Below are 8,557 nucleotides of genomic sequence, written 5' to 3' on the forward strand. Positions count from 1 at the left end.
CACCTTGCTCTCTCTCTTATTTTTTTCTAGTCTGTTTAAATGCCATCTTTTCTCTCAAGCTTTCCTTGACATCCTATCAGAAAACGTTATACCTCAATTTAACACATCCTTTCCCCCTTATTCTAGTTTCTTTTTTCTCTATGGCACTTATTGCAATCTGACATCTGTTAAATTTTATTTTTTTCTGCCTACTCCATTATGATATAAGTTCTTGGAGAGCTTGAGATTCATCTGTACTACTAAATTTTAGTGCCTAGAACAGAGCCTGTAACAGTAGGCACTCAACAAATATTTCTTGAGTGTGTAAATGATTGAATAAATAAAATACAGATTGCTATAATTGCTTATAACAGAGAATCCAACTCAAACTTAGGAGATCTGGAGAGATTTTTTAAAAGAATGACTTCTCAGTCTAGACCTAGAAGATGAGTAAGAGTTAACTAGCTGAAGATGAAGAAAAAGAGTGCATTAGATGGATGAAAAAGAGTGTGTTCAAAAGAATGGTGTATTTGAGGAATTAAATAAGTTTATTCTAACTGGAGAGTAATTTGTATTTGGGACAGGGAGTTGGCGTGGTGAAGTGGCAGTGGATATGGTTGAAGATATAAGTACGGAGCAGCTCACCGTAAAGGCTTTATATGCCATGCTAAAGGTTTTGGAATTTTATCTGAAGAAAAATGGCTGCCTCTCAGGGTTTTAAGGAGAAAAGTGACATGCATTTTAGAAAGCTCACACCAGCTTCACGTATAAAATTGAGAGAGAAGTGGGGAGAGAAGAGTAGCTAGGAGTCTGCTATAGAAATACAAGTGAAAACCATGGCTCCTGACCTGGGAGGTGGCAGTGCAGTTGGAGAGTAGTGGGTAGAGTCTGAGATGTTTATGAGCTTGTAACTGATTAAATGTGAGGGTGAAAAAAAATGAAAGAACCAAGAAGGTTTTTATAATATCTACACTATATATTTATACTTAAACAGAATTTTAAAATTTCCAAATAATCTTTGCATGTCTGAATGTCCAGTAAATTTCTGAGCTAACTGTAACTATGTTCTTGTAGTATCCTATGCATATTTTCTTCATACAAAATTTATAAAATTGTGGGGTAATATTTATAGAGAATTAATGAATTATGATATGTTTGGAATATAACCCACCAAAATTAATTAAGCACTTGATTTGTACAAAGTATCCTTTGATTGGACTACAAAAATATTAGAAATAATATTTTTCCTTACTGAGTTTTTTTTTTAAAGCCTACAGCACCCAGTATTCCTACGTGGTCTCCCATCCAAGTACTAACCAGGCCCGATGCTGCTTAGCTTCCAAGATCAGATGAGATCAGGCATGTTCAGGGTAGCATGGCTATAGACCTCATTACTGGGTTTAAATGATAAAAATAGTTGTCTATTTGATCAATTGTATCTTAAATATTTCAGTATTGCAGAATATAAATTGAATCTAGAAAGTTCAGTCATCTCGATTTAGCTTAACAGCATGTTTCTACAATTTGGAAAAAACCCCAAAATGTATCTTTAATAATGGCAAGTACCATTTATTGAGCTCTATGTGTCAAGCATTGTGTTAAGTAGTTCACATGCATATTATTTCAATCTTCATTACAATCCTGTAGGGGTAGGTAATATTTCAGTTTTGTATGGATGAAAGAAATGAGGCTCTGAGAGGCTTAGGTAACATGCCTAATGTCCCACAATAAGTAAACGGTAGAGCCAGGCTAGAATTCATTATCAGTGCTCTGTGCCTCCGAATCTTGTGCTCTTTCATAGAGTTTACCACCTAACTATGCAATTTCTGGGCTTATCAGAAGCTTGGAAACAATGCAGATATGCCGACAGCCCTTAAGAAAAATCTAGAACTTTGTACTCATTCATTAGTTTTTATAATAAGTGCCCTCTTAATGTTTCTAATTAGAACTCATTTCACAATAATAATCAATAATGCTCTTTATTGAATTTTGCGCTCTTTACAGATTTATGAGTTCACATCAAGTTCCTCAGTTGCTGCATTGTTAAGCAATTCGCATTTCATTCCTTTAATCTGACAAATGAATAATGTGGAAATCAGCAGTAGTGTGGGGACCCTTAACTTGCAATGTTCCTTGTGTTAAATTTTTTTTTTCTTTTTGGATTTCCAACTCTCACATTTTCATTGCATTTGATATGCATCATAAAAGTTTCTCTTTGGCAAGTTCATTGCATATGCTTTTTGATTGCAGTTAGAGCCTTTGAAATTGCTGTTAGGCATAGTGGAAATCATTAACGGCTTAGGTCAGTGCAGAATTTATAACAAATAACTGCAGTCAGTTTCTCAAATAAATTACCATTAATGAGTATAGTAATATGATACTCTATAGCAATGTAGTTGATGGGTAACAACTGTCCATTCAGCGCATATTTCCCTTTCTCTGGGAAAGAATAAATCAATGTCTTTTACATCTTAAAGCTGATAAAGATAAGCTTTTGATGTGTCTATAATTTTAAAAGAAGTGGATCATAATTTTACTGGAAAACATGAAAGGATATTGTTGAAATTCATTTGTGACCATTCAAAGTTGCCGGATAATACTGGGGAACTTAAGCGACAAAAAACCTGTGTGATAAAGGTAACCTGAGATCTTTTGTATTCATTTAAAATATTTCTTTTGAAAAATGAAGCAGTTAATAAATTTAAACAAAGGGAAACTGGAGGTATCTCTCTCAAACAAACACAAAATCAAAATAAGAAAAAATGAAAAAAAAAAAAAAGTCATTCTGTTGTGTTTGGAGTAAAGGAAGGTAAATGATTACCTGTATAGCAATATTTGGTTATGGGTGAAGTGTGGAGATTCTCAATAATGAAGACATTAGAGGCATATGGAGCTGTGTAACAGAACAGTGGTTAATGGGTTTGTCTCCTACCTCCACTACCTGCAGATGAGTTCACATTTTGGAATACAGGTATATAAACAAATCTCATTACCTTATAGAAATGTCTGCTAAAAGTAATGTAGGTAAAGTGCATATATATTCTTTGCATAGTATTTTTGATATTTTCTAAAAGTTTCAACAGAAGTTGAGTGAGTAGGAAATGCTATGCTTATCTAGATAATCAATGTTTGACATATCTTTCCAAGACTTTTCCTTTTCTGATAACTTGAGTCAAATCTCTGCCTTGGAACCCAATGTCTGCTGGAAAAATATTAAAAACTTATCTCTACTTTTGTTACAGAGAAATCTGATTACCATTGTTTAAAAAGTTTGGTAGACTTGAAAATCTGGTTTATAAAATAGCCCAAATGTTGCTCTCCATCGCATCCAAGACCAAGGCCTCTCAGTTTGCTGAACTTTTCACTTTTAAAAAGATCTGTGCCTCCACTTCAACATTGCCACTCTGTGAAGCTATCATTGTCACCTTCTATTTGGTCTTGTGCTTGTGGTGAGATTAAAGTTCACTGTAATTGAAGGATAAACTAAAGCCAATATTTATTTGAAAAAAGATTTGGTTGAACAAAAGATTTCAGAGCTGATGTTTTCTGTTTTCTGTTACATTTGCAGAATAAAAGCTTCATTCAGCATTTTAGGGATTCTGTGATGGCCTAGAATGTGGTCAGCATTTTGCTTTAGGTTTTGTTGAGTCAGTCAAAGCTTCACTGGCTTGATGTCATTGTGACGTCATTTGTTTCTTAATATGTTTCCTGGTTACTGCCTCATTATCTCCAATATATCTTGCAGGATATACTGGACTGAAGCACCTTAGTCAAGATTCTTCCTGCCCAAAAGCCTAAAATGTCTCATAGTCCTTTGTGCCTTTAATGAGTTTGCCATTATGATGAGTTTGTAATTTTGTGCTTATCTATTAGTTCTTTAGCATCTGTTGATGAAATTGAGCTATACTTTGCTATTCTCTTCTCATATCATTTCATTTTTTACCAGTTCACATTTGCATGTGCTGTTTAACCTTCAGGCATCTCTTCCCCCTCATCTTTTATTTATATAATTTTTGCCTTGTTTTATTGTTAACCTCATGTCTTTACTCTGAAGCATTTTGTGATCAATCTCATAGTTAATCCACCACTCACTTTTGACTTTCTCAAGTACTCAGAGTTTATTCCATACAGTTTAGTTGGATATTTGGTTATGAAAATAATAGAGCCTGTTTATAATGCTGTTGTAGAAAAAGAATAGTCCAAGCCTTGATGAAGGGCCCTAATGTAGACATATAGGTGGGCTATTCACTGTTCTCAAAACCACACCTTGTGATATATTCAAGTATTCACATAAGAATGTTACTGAAGTCTCCTAATTTTGTGCCAGAAAGAAGGAAAATGATGATATTCCGACTACAAAAATCTATTATTCTGGATCCTTAAGATGCCTCTGTTATTGCATTTACTCTTGAACAGGACTGTGCCCTCAGTGACACAGAATAATGACTGCATATCACACTGGGGTCCCTAAGACCTTAAAATTTCCCTGTTTATTTGAAAATGTTAGGTATGAGAGAACATGTAGAGTTAACTCCCTTCCCTGAAACCCAAGAATATTAAATATAAAACGTAAAAACAGGGAACGAATGCCATCCTAATAAAACTAGGTAACAACTGAAACTTATAGCTTGTGACAACATTTTGCCTGATACAGAAGCATGACTTAAATTGAGGAAGAAGGCTGAAATCTGATGACAAGGCTTGTTTTTCTATTATATATGCATTTCTCTAAATAAAACTTAGTGTCCTGAAGGGAGGAGAGAGAAGAAAACTGGAAAAAAGAATATGTTAGACAGTTTTGGAGATACAAGCAAAGACAAATGAGGAATAAATAAATAATTCTGTGTGTCTAAACTTGTTAACTATGGAGCTTCCTTGTGAGTTATGGGACCATATACTGATCTGGCCTTTTGCCCGGGAGAATAGAGAACAGATTGGGAGAAAGTGTTAATGCCCATGTTATTTTTCTCATAGCCTTTCTTCATCAATATTTTCTTCTTCTTCAATGAAATGGGTATAGTTTACCAGTATCTTATTTTAGGATTTTTATGCATAATATAAATATACATATATATCATACATGTACATATATACTATATATAATTTTACATTATTGAATATATAAAACCTATGCTAGCTAAATAATTTAAATTACCTTACCGTTTCTTCAACCTCTTGCACTTTATTTTTCTCCTTGAATCTCTTTGTACCCATTTCCCAGTCTTCTCTTTCCACTCTTAATATAGGAGGATGCAAACAGGTACAAGAATCACTGGCTTAGATATTTTAAGATATACTACTTTTCTGTTGGTTAGGTTGGAGAAGAATATAATAATAAGATTGTTTTGTGCTAATATGGTGTTTTCATATACATTTTAACAAGATCCAAAAGGATATAGGTATTAATTACGTATTTTTAAGACAGGATCTAAAGTCCATGATTTCTAAGCTCTTTCTCATTACAGTCACTTCAGACTTTCAAAGAAATAGTTCCACTTATTCTTTAAACTACTTAAAGCTTTCAGCAGTAAATAAATAAAGCACAACAGATTTTTACTTAAAGGTTGCAGATGCCTCATGTACTTTTTTAGATGTACTTTTTAATTTCAGTTTTTAAAAGCTTAACAGTAACAGGATCATCTCTTTTGAAAGTATCATATGGTAGTTGGAAGAAGAAAACGTTTGCCATGCTTTAATTTACTTATTAATTCATTCAATGACACATTTTAAGCACCACAATCATCCAGGTTTAGCAACAGTTGCTAGAAATAGAAGGATGAACATGACAGGAATATGGCATGTTAGAGAATGTAGCTAATGAACAAAATCTGAATGCTATGATTTTGTGAAAGGTCTAACGGGGATATGGAGAAGATTCCATCCTGATCTAGGTGATGAGGGAGAGCACCTCTAAGAAATGTTTTTGATACTTGTATTGGTTTCCTATTGCTGCTGTAATAAATTATGATAAACTCTCTGTGTCTTAAAAACAAATGTAACATCTTACAGTTCTGGAGATCAGAAGTCCAAAATAAATCTTAATGTGCTAAAATCAAAGTGTCAGCAAAACTGTGTTCCTTTCTGGAGGCTCTAGGGAATAATCCATTTTCTTGCCTTTTCTCACTTTTGAGAGAGCTCCTGCATTCCTTTGGCTTGTGATCAAGATTCCCTTCTATCTTCAAAGCTAACAATGGCAGGTTGAATTTGTTTCACATTGCATCACTCTGACTCTGGGTTTTCTGTTTATCTTTTTCACATTGAAAAGGCCCCTTGTGATTACATTGGGCCTATCTGTATAATGCAGGATGAACTTCCTGAAGTCAGCTGATTAGCAATCTTAATTCCATCTGCAGCCTTAATTCCCCTTGCCATGTAACGTAACATCCACAGGTTCTAGGCATTAGGACATAAACATCTTTGGTGGTGGTGGGGAGATCATTATTCTTTTTGCTGTTCAAGAATGAAAAGGAATTAGCTAGATAATAAGAAATATCTAGAAAGGAATGAAGAGGACTTTAGCTCAGTATGCGTGAAGGACTTGAACGGTATGTATGAGGAAGGACTGTGGCACATACAATGAGAAAATCCAATAGAGGAAAGAGGGTGAGTTCTGCCTACATTTTGTAATTTCTGTAATCTCCTTTCAGCTCACAGTTTCTTAGTAGATAGTCTCTTCCATACCTTGCAAAGTTTTTTTCTAAACACAAACAGCTTACTATTTGGTCAACAGCTCAAGGGGAAACCTATAAAGTTGTGGGTTTATTTTTTTATTTTTTTATTTTTTTATTTTTGAGAGCTCCTTATATATATTTCTCCTTTCTTTCTGGTACCCATCACTTTAAATTCTAGTCACTTGAGCATCTATGGTAGTCAGAATAATCTCCTACAGATGAGCATGCCCTAATACCTGGAACTGTGAATATGTGAAGTTACATGGCAAAAGGTATTTTGCATACATAATTAAGGTGACAGGCTTAAAATAGGGACAGTATTCTGGATACTACAAGTATATACCATCTATTGTTTATAGTAGGATGGTAAGTCTAATACCAGTTCCTCTGTCATGTCAGAAACCACTTGAATAGATTTCTGATTTCTGGTATGGTATTTGTTTTAGTTTTGTTTGCTTTTTTTTTTTTTTTTAAATCTCTGTGAGCTTTTGGATGCATGTCTTTGTTTCCAGGGTTCTGAAATTTTATGATGGCATGACCTGGTGTGGGTTTTTTCATCCATTGTGCTGGACAAATGGTAGGCCCTATCAATTTGGAAATGCATGTCCTTAAATTCTGGGAAATTTCTTTAAAATATTTATTTGACAATGTCCTTATTTTATAACCTGTTCTGTTTCTTGAAGACATGTTGCAGTTGGTTGTTAGTGTTCAAATCTTCTATATCCTTATTGATTTTTTGTTTAGTTCTTCTATCAATTGAAAACTATGATCATGAGTTTATCTGTTTCTTCCTTTAGTTTTGGTAGGTGCGGCTTTGAGTATTTTGAAGCTCTCTCGGGTACAAGCACACTTAGAAATGTTACCATTAAGAACTAATGTTACTTATTGAGAAGTCTCCCTCTTAGTTTCTAGTAATACCTCTCTTCTTGAAATTTACTTTTTCTAATACTAAAGTAGCTTTATCAGCTTTTGATGAATTTCTTCATTTTTTGTAGTGCAGGTCTGCTGGTGATGAATTCTCTTAGCTTTATTTTATTTGCAAATGTCTTTATTTTACCCTTCTTGAAGGCTAGAGTTCTGGGTTGACAGTTTTTATTTCTTTCAGCTCTTTAAAGTTATTATTCCTTTGTCTTTGGTCCTTCATTATTTTTTCAATAAGAAGTCAATCAGTATTCATATTGTTGATTCTCTGTGGTTCTTTTTTGATTTCTGTTGGTTTTCAAGGTTTCTCTTGCTAAAAAAATGATTAAAGAAGACAAATTAGGTCATACAAACAACTTTATTTAACACTTCATGAAGTAGACAGTCTCCTTTCTAAGCACCACAAAATGGGGCAGAAAGCAAAAGATTTTATAGGATAAAGAATGAAGAACAAAGAAGAGAGAAATAGAAATATCTGATTAGCTGGAGCCACATAGTCAACCTTGTTTGGAGTGAGAAGGCCCAGAGTTGGCGTGCCATTCGGGGAATGGCTGGCTGGATATATTGTACTTCTGGTCAAGTGGAACACTTACAGGGACATGAAAATTATCTAAGTTTTCATTTGCTGATGTGACTCCAGGGTCAGAGTGGCTCCATCGTGAGCCTAGAAAGTAGTTTCAGCATTTTATCTTTGATCTTCAGCAGTTTGACTATGATATGACTAGGTGTTTCTCTGCTAAGCTTCTTGTATTTATGTGTTTGGTTTTTTTTTTGCCAAATTGTGGAAATTATTAGCCTATATTTCTTTGAAGACTTTTCTGCCCTATTCTCACTCTCATCTCCTCTTGGCACTTCAATTAGATATATGATAGACTTTTTAATGTTGTTCCAGAGCTTCACTGAGGCTCTGTTAATTAATTTCAATCTATTTTTTTCTCTCTCCTTCAGACTGGATTTCAGTTGATTGAATTTTAAATTTATTGATC

At 34.1% G+C, this 8,557-nt stretch overlaps 1 pseudogene; it reads right to left on the reverse strand.

The window, feature by feature from the left end:
* Positions 1-1,247: 1,247 nt before the first annotated feature.
* Positions 1,248-1,366, reverse strand: LOC112480778 (annotated as a pseudogene).
* Positions 1,367-8,557: the final 7,191 nt, after the last annotated feature.

Source organism: Pteropus alecto, unplaced genomic scaffold, assembly GCF_000325575.1.
Source record: "Pteropus alecto unplaced genomic scaffold, ASM32557v1 scaffold20, whole genome shotgun sequence".
Classification (NCBI taxonomy): domain Eukaryota; kingdom Metazoa; phylum Chordata; class Mammalia; order Chiroptera; family Pteropodidae; genus Pteropus; species Pteropus alecto.